This window comes from Myotis brandtii, unplaced genomic scaffold (assembly GCF_000412655.1).
Source record: "Myotis brandtii unplaced genomic scaffold, ASM41265v1 scaffold670, whole genome shotgun sequence".
Lineage (NCBI taxonomy): Eukaryota > Metazoa > Chordata > Mammalia > Chiroptera > Vespertilionidae > Myotis > Myotis brandtii.
The window spans coordinates 2,063,853-2,073,362 of NW_005370611.1; positions in this window are offsets into that span (position 1 = coordinate 2,063,853).

Genomic DNA, 9,510 nt, shown 5'->3' on the forward strand with positions numbered 1-9,510 from the left:
AATGCAGGCTAGCTGGGATTATGCACTAAATATAATCTAGGGCAGGGGAAAGTGAGTAGGTGTAACAAGATTGATTATATGTCAATAGTTGTTAATATTAAATGATAGGTACCTGCCAGTTAATTTTATTATTCTCTCTATTTTTGCATGTGCTTGACATTTTTTCACATTAAAAGTGTTTTTAAGAGAAAATCAGAAAATTAGAAACAGTAAAAATAAGAGCAAAAATAAATGAAACTTGTAAACAAATATGCAATAGAATGACTCAACAAAAACTTCAGTTTTTGAAATGATCAACAAAACTGACATAGGTCAGATAGGTCAAGCAAAAATAAAAAAAGATAAAAAAGCAGTATAAGTAATGAATATGAAGATTATCTATAGATGTGCAAATATAAAAATGAATAACAAGAGGATATCATGAACAACTTTAAATCGATAAATTTGCAAAGTTCATAAAACTGACAAATTCCTAGAAAATGCACTTAATAAAAGCCACCCAAAAGGAAACTTAAATATCCTATAAACATTAAAAAAACAATTGAGACAGTAATAAAAAATCCTCCCACAAAGAAAACTAAGTGCTTCTAAGTCTTCACCAATAAGTTTTACAAATCAAGGAACAAATGGTTTTACTATTTCACAAGCTATTCTTAAACAGAGAAAAGAAGGAACACTCCCCCAATTGAATTTATGAGACTAACAAAACTGGATGCCAAAACCTGAGAGGGATATTATGATAAAGAAAATATCACTCAAAAAAATATGTTCTAACTAAAGCATTAGCAAACCAAATCTAACTAAAGTATTAGCAAATCAAATATTGCTAGTAAAACTAGAGGCCTGGTGCACGGATTCATGCACCGGTGGAGTCCCTCAGCCTGGTCTGTGCCCTCTCGCAATCCGGGACCCCTCGGGGGATGTTGGATAGCCAGTTTTGGCCCGATCCCCGCAGGCCTGATCCAGACAGGAGGGAACCCAATCCCAGCAGGCCCGATCCAGACAGGAGGGAGCCCGACCCTGTGCATTGGGCGTCTGTCCCCTGGTGGTCAGTGCGCGTCATAGCGACCGGTCGACCGGTCATTCGGTTGCTTAGGCTTTTATATACAGTATATAGATGATAATATGTCATGCCCAAGTAGGTTTATCCCAGAAATCAAAAGTATGTTTAATATTAGAAAATTAATTACTATAAGTCACTACATTAATAGATTAAAGATAAAAATGGCATGACTTATTCAATAGATACAAAAAAGAATCTGATGAAACTCAACATCTATTCAATATAAAAATCGTTAGCGAAATAGGAATAGAATCAGATAACTTTGGCCTGATAAAGGGTATTTACCTCTGTTAAAGACCTTTATAATGCTGAAATATTGAACGTGTTGGAATAAGAAAGGATGCTCCTCATACTCCTATTCAACATTATACTGGAAATCACAGTTAGAGCAAGAAGAAAAACAAAAGGTATGACTAGAGAGACTGAAACAAAAATATTCAAATAAGATATGATTGTGAAGGTAAAAAATTAAAAGGAAATCTAAAAATAAACCATTAAGAGAGTTAGCAATCTTATTCTGAATCAACAGTTATATTTCTACTAGTGACTCAGTGCACGGATTTGTGCACATTGAAAGGAAATTAATTAGAAGGTGGCTGGTGGAGCAGGACTGGGCAAGACGGGCCAGACACACTCTGGAGCCAACCTCCCACAGTCCCTCCTCAGCCGGCCGCACCTGAGGTGGCGCCACGGCTCGAAGGGCATCTGAAGAGTGAGTGGGGTCCCTCTGGCATGTGGGATCCCTCAGCCTGGCCTGCGGGGATTGGGCCAAAACTGGCTCTCTGACATCCCCCGAGGGTCATGGAGTGTGAGAGGCTCCCTCCTCTTTGGTTCCGGGGTGCGTCACCCGAGAACCATTGCTACCAAGTCACCACAGCTTGGTAGCTCCTGAGTTGAGCTTCTGACCCCTGGTGGTCATTGCGTGTCATACCTACCAGCCAGTCAGATGGTTGGATGGTCGCTTAGCATTTTATATATAGAGAGAAATTATTCAATTAAGAGTTATCAAATTAAAATTTAAAAAGATACTATTTACAATGGTATAAAAATACAATGTGTCCAGTACTACATCTAAGCCTTTATTGGAATAATTTAAAAAGATCTAAATAGAGAACAATGCCACATTCACAGAAAGACTCTAAGTGAAAAAATATCAATTACCTCCTAATGGATCTATAGGTTCCAGGCAATCTCAATGAAAAGCCCAATGAAAAACAATTGAATGGGTAATCAAAAATCTTCCCACAGAGAAAACTAAGTGCTTCCCATAAACAAAACCTATGGGGGTTTTATTAGGGGAAATTTATAAGAGTAATTAAGACCAAACTGAGATTGGGAAGAGATGGGACTTGTCCTACCAGAATTTTTACAAATCCATATCCATTAGAACAGCAAGATAATAGTGGATAGTCCTAGCTGGTTTTGGTTAGTGGTTAGTGCACTGGCCTATGGGCTGAAGGGTCATGATTTCAATTCTGGTCAAGGGCACATGCCTCGGTTGCAGGCTTAGTCCTGGGGGCCTGGTTGGGGAGCCCGAAGGAAACAACCAATCGATGTGTCTCTCTCACATCGATGTTTCTCTCTTTCTGTCTCTCTCCCTCGCATCCACTATCTCTAAAAATCAATGAAAAAAATATCCTCAGTGAGGATTAACAACAACAGATATTAGTGGATAGAAAAGTTGACCAATGGAACAGAATAGGGTCTAGAAGCAGACCTAGAAATATATAGCTCTAGACATATGACAGAGGTGATACTGCAGAATCAGTGCAGAAAGAAGTGACTTCAATAAATCATGCTGGGCCCATTAGCTACCCATGTTGCTAAAGATAAAATTGAACTTTGTATTCAGGCCATAAATAAAAAATAATAATAAAATAATACAACAATAACAAATGAAAATCTTATTCTTGGAAATAAGAACACATGTCTAAATGTTTCATAACTCAAAAGAGAAACCATAATGAAATTTTAAAATACTTAGATCTAAGAGATAGTAAAATATTACATATCAGTATTCACAAAAAGTATATGCCAATATTATATACTAATCATATATATCAAATATATAGACATATATTACATATTTAGTATATTTTTGGTATATATTTGGTATATATATTTGGTGTTTGTGTCCTGTGTGTGTGTGTGTGTGTGTGTGTGTGTATGTGAGTGTGTGTGTGTGCGTGCGCGCGTGCGTGCGTAAGCGTGTATTTGTATTTTGCAGAATGCAGAAAGTACTCCCTGGAGAAAAATTTAGAACCCAAAATGTGTATATTAGTAAAAATAATTCTAAAAATTGAGAACCTAAACATCTAGCTCAAGCAGCTAGAATAGAAAATGTGATAGAAGCAGAGAGTGGCCGGGAAAGCTTTGGAATTTTCCCAACATTTCACCCAGGGGCATGGAATATTAAGCCCACAGTGGGCATATTAGTTTCCTATAACTAATTACCTGTGACAAATTACGACAAATTTGGTGGCTTAAAACAACATAAATTTAGTCTCCCACAGATCCAGAGACCAAAAGTCTGAAATAAAGGTGTAATTAATGTTAGTTCCTTCTGGAGGCTTTGACGGAGAATCCTTTCCGTGCCTCTCTCATGGCTCTGTTGGCTAAGGCCGGCCTTGGTGTTTCCTGGTCTGTAGATGCATCACTAGCTTTATATAGTTTTTCTTCTGTGTCTCTGTGTATCTCCAATCTGCCTCAACTTTCTCTAATAAGGATACCACTCTGGATTTAAGGCCACCCTAAATCCAAGACAATATCATTTTAAGATCCTTAAATTAATTACATCTGCAAAGGTCCTATTTCCAAATAAGGTTACATTCACAGTTATCTGAGGTTAGTACTCAGTCATATTTTTTTTGGCCACAATTCAATCCACTGTAGTGGGTTGGAAAGGGCAATAAACATGAAGAATAAAAGTACTTTCTGCTTATACCCCACTGAGTCCAGATCATTCAAGAAACCAGTTAGAAGAGCTGTAAGTATTAAAAAGGTAGAGACATACTGTCATTTGTTGCAGATGATATGATCATCTATAACAAAAAACTCAACAGAATAACATGATAAACTATTAAAACTAGTAAAAATGGTCAGCCCTTTTGCCAAATATATAAGATCAACTCAAAAAAAAATCAATAGCATTTCTCTACCAACAATTACCAACTAGAAACTATATCAGAAAACAATATGCCATTCCCAATAACATCTAAAACTAAAAAGCACCAAGTAATAAGCCCACCACAAAGAGCAAAAAGCCCTAAGAAAAACAATATCTAAAATTTATTAAAGGATACAAAGTTGATCTGAATAAGAAAGAGATATATCCTATTCACTATGCATGATTTAAATGTTAAGGTTTGAATTTTTCCAAAATCAGTCTGCAAATTCTCTCTAATTCAATAAAAAATAATACCAGAATTTTAAAAGACAAGAACAAAATTATACTTAAATTTATATCAAAATATAAATTGAACAAAAACGTGGGACTCATTGTATGTATGTCAAAATACAACACAAAGACCTGTGTAGGGTTAGTACAGATATGGTGTGTTGCCAGACAAACAACTAATGGAACTAGCATATTGTTTACCAAATGGTTTGGAAAACTTATTCACCAAAGGAAGAAAAACCAGGTGAATTCCTATGTCACACCATATTCGAATGGGACGTCCAGGTATTAAGAAATGCAAAGTAAAAGATAAAAGTGTAAGCTAAAAGAAGAAAAAGAATGAGAAAATCTTTGTGATGGTAAAAGGCAGTAAGAGAACGAAATTATAAAACAAAAGTATTAACAGGTATGACAATATCAAATTATATATTTCTATTAAATAAAATATATTTGCAATGTCTAAAACCCATGTTGATTTAACATAAAAATGTACAATAAACAAATGAGCAAATGATAGGAAGCCAGTAAGAAAAAAAAAAAGATGGACAAAAGAATATGACGAGGCAATTCAGTGAGGGAAAAAGTCTGCATGTTTATAAATATATGAAGATATAATCCTACTAGTAATGTATTTGAAAACAATCATGAAATACCACAGTACACTTATCAGATTGCCAAACATTAGAAAGTGGAATCATACCAAGAATTAGCAAAGACATGAACTCTCACACAGTGCTGGTGGGAGCATAAAATGGAAGAGCCTTCCTCATTTGCACTATCTTTATACCTTAGGTATGACTCGGCAGTTCCATTTCTCATCAATACTCCATAGAAGCTCTCGCACAGGTCTCCAAGGGAACATGTGTGAGGATGTCTGTCATAGGGTTGCTTGTACAAGCAGATTTCCTCAGGATGCTTTCACTGAAAGTAATGAGGCTCATTACCTCCCCTTCTCCACACATAAATAACTTCTGTCTGTGTCCCTCTTTCTGTCAATAACATCACCATCATCCCTTTACCCAAGCTAGAAACTGCTTGCCTGACTATTAATCATCTCATTTATTTCTACCTTCACTCTCCTCTTCCAGGTCAGCACATCTCATGGGCCAGATGATGGCCTCTAATGTCCCCTTGCAAAGGGCACCAAGAATGGTTTGCTTGCTAAATCCAATGGACAATGTTCAGTTCTTATCTTACTTGACCTCTCAGCTGCATTCAACAAAGAATCCACAATTCTCTCCTTGAAACAAAATATCCTCCCTTGGGTTCCATGACTTCATTCTTTTCTGTTTTTCATTCTCCTTTGTTGACCATATCTCTTGATCTCTTTTGCCTACCCCTTTGTTAACTGCTCATGCTCCTGTATTTCTGGTTAGGTCATCTTTTATTTTGACTCTATTCACATTCAATTACCATTAAGATGCTGACCACTTTGACACTGCTATTTGAACCCAGATATTTTGACTGATATTCAATTTGCATCTCTTTACTAGATATCTCATCCTAAATACCTCCCAAGAACCCTAAATTCACTTAAACTGAACTCAACATCTTTTCCCCCCAGACTTGCCCCTTCTTCTGGTCTCTAACTCACAGAACCATTCATTGGTTGTCTATGACTGAGGGTCATCTGCATCTCCTACCTTTTCCTCAAGTCTATATCCTATCACTCTGGAGTCCAGTAGATTATATTTCTTCAAGCTCTCAGATCACTCCTCTCTCTATTCCCACTGCCACTGACCTGGACCAGGCTGCCATTTTATCTCTCCCTGACCACCACTTTCTAATGTTTTCTCCACAAAACAGCCCTTGGAAGCCTTTCTAAAATGTAGGTCTGCCTATGTCACTGACTTCAGGATGGAGGTGCAACCTGCTCCCTACAGCTTCATTTCTGATCTCTCTCTCCCCTGTCCACACTGTGTTGACCATCTGCAACTACTACCCTCCCTCCTGCAGGGAAATTCTTGAGTTTTTCTATGATGGCTCCAGCCTTTGGGCCTTCAAACACGTTGCCCGGGGCACTCTTGAGTGTCCTCTTTGCCACCTGTCCTCCCATCTCAGCTTTAACATCACTCTCTTTTAAAGGCTTTCCATGGCTAAGATAAGTGTGTCTGATTCTTTCCCCTCTGACTTATTTCACTTAGCATGATACTTTCAAGATTCATCCCTGTTGTGGCAAATGGCAATATTTCATCTTTTTTATGGCTGAGCAGTATTTCATTTTATATTTGTATCACATTTTCTTTATCCAATTGTCTTTTGATGGACACTTAGGTTGTTCCCATGTCTTGGCTCTTGTGAACAATGCTGCAATGAATATTGGGGTACATGTATCTTTATGAGTAAGTGTTTTCAAATTTTGGGGGTAGACACTTAGAAGAGGGGTTGCTGGGTCATGTGGTGGCTCTATTCTTAATTTTTGAGGAAACTGCATACTATTTTCAGTAGTGATTGTACCAATTTACATCCCTACCAATAGTATTTAAGGGTTTACTTTTCTCCACATCCTCTCAAACATTTGTGATTTCTTGTCATATTAACAATAGCCATTCTAACAGGTGTGAGATGGTATTTCATTGTGGTTTTGATTTGCATTTCCTTATAATTAGTGATGTTGAGCACTCTTTCATGGATTCTTTGGCCATCTGTATGTCTTCCTTAGAAAAGTCTATTCAAGTCCTCTGCTCAATGTTTCATTGGGTTGTTTTGTTTTATGAGTTCTTTATACGTTTTGAATAGTAGCCCTTTATTAGAGGTACTGTTCGCAAATATGTTCTCTCATTTGGTTGGTTGCCTTTTTGTTTTGTTGATGGTTTCTTTGGCTGTGCAAAAACTTTTTAATTTGGTGTAGTCCCATTCATTTATTTTTGCTTTTAATACCCAGCCAATGAGAAGCCACCAGGACTTAGCCAATGAGAAGCAGCCAGAACCCCAAACTCTCCCTCACCTCCAATGGACTTTAGCTCATAATGACCCCCTCCCAACTTCCTCCATTTTCTCTATAAAAATAATGTTCCCCTCCTTTGTCCTTTGGACTTGCCTGTGAATTACCATAGTTTGCATGCCCCAGACTACAATTTCTCTGCTATTCCTGAATAAACCCATTTTACTGATAAAATAACTGGCTATTATATTTTTAGGGTTGACAAGATGTAGGCACATGACTCAAATCTATTCATCATGAAGCACTACTTCCCTGGACCTAGGGATTGGACCCAAATCTAACTTCAGACCTGCCAGCTACTTAATACCTACTCTAATGCCCTATGCAGAGTTAGTGATCAATAAATATTTGAGGAAATCCTCAACACCCTCGTGATAGCCTTTTCCCCCAAGAAAATATTTAGTGTTTTACTAATAAATATATTCCCATTCTGGCTTTTAAGTATTAGAAAACTCAAATAAATCTCTTGACTCTTATGCAAATATTGCCTTGAGGAATTTTAAAGGTTTTCTTGTACCTTTATTCAACAATTGTTTGGCACACTGTTTTAACTTGCCATGTTAAGTTTACTTTCCTTTTTCCTCAATTAAAATTCGTTGAGGGCAGAGAACAGGTTTATGATTTTGTACATCCCACATAGCAACCCAACAGAACAGGCATTTAATAGATGCTTGCTTTGATTTCTGGTTCCACGGCACCTTACCGTTCTGTGTTCAGTTTTGTCACTTTCATAATATTTAATTCACCTCACCAGCTATTCCTTGGCATATACAACATTTGAAAATATATACTTTAATATTTTAAAAAGTGATGCTATCTTGAAAATAATGATAAGTGAAAAGAAAGCAACTTACTAAAATAGATGCTTAATATAGCATGTTAAAACACAAAATAAAAAAATACTGAAACAAACATCTATGGGTAGTAAAAGTATAACATGATCAGGAATAAAACATTAACTTCAAGAGTGAGGGAGGGAAATGGGATTAGGGGCCAGTGACTTTTTATTTCATAATAAAGAAAAGAAAACAAACACACAAAAATGGTTTGAAGGAACTATGGCAAAATGTTAACAGTTTAAACTTTGGCTGGTGGGTTTTAATATGTAACACATTTTTTTCTAAACTAATGTTTTGATTGTTTCAAACTGGGAGGCCAAGAATAAAATTTGGTCACAGAGACAAATCTACCTCTTGCAATGCCCAGGCTGCATTTTGCCTATACGTTCAAATATAACAAAACAAGGAGTTTCTGATTTTAAATGACAAAGCAGCAAATGTCTTCCCATTATGAGAAGCAGTCACACACCTAGAGGGCACGGAAGAAAATTAAGGCCCTTTTCTAGCAGGGAGGGCTGCCCTAATATTTCATACCATTCCCCCCAAAGCTTTCAAGAACCATTTACATTTATTTAAATCTTTCATTTAAAACCACAACCTCCATGAATTCCTAATTCTGACTGCTTCTACTTGGTTCACTTCACTTTCCTTTGCAAAATAATTTTAAAACATTATCATCTGATGGCCTTAAGATTATCATGCAAGTCAGTAAGAAAAAGAGATGAATAACTCCCCCTTTCAACATGGGCAAAAGCATGAACCAGTAACTCTCAACAGTAAAACAACTGGTTAATTAGCCCAAAAAATAAATTTAATTAAACCAACAAGATGTTCTTTAAACAATTTATTGGCGAAGATTAAAAAGAAATGAATATCTGAAAGCTAATCCGAATGTGCTCTTGCTTTAACCGGTTTGGCTCAGTGGATCAAGCATCGGCCTGGTTCTAACTCTATCCCTCTCCCTTCCTCAATAAAATATATATTTTTTAAAAAGAATGTGCTCTCATAGAAAGCTGAAAATAATATAAGCTAATACAAACTTCCTGATTTTGAAGTGGGTTTTACCCCTTGCCCTAGTGATATCCCCCCCACCCCCTTCAGAAATGTCTCCTAAAAAAAATTCAGGAGTCAAGAGAGTTTCTTCAATAAATGGTGCTGGGAAATTTGGTCAGACACATGCAAAAAAATGAAACTAGATCACCAACTTACACCATACACAAAAACAAACTCAAAATGGCTAAAGGACTTAAACATAAGACGGGAAACC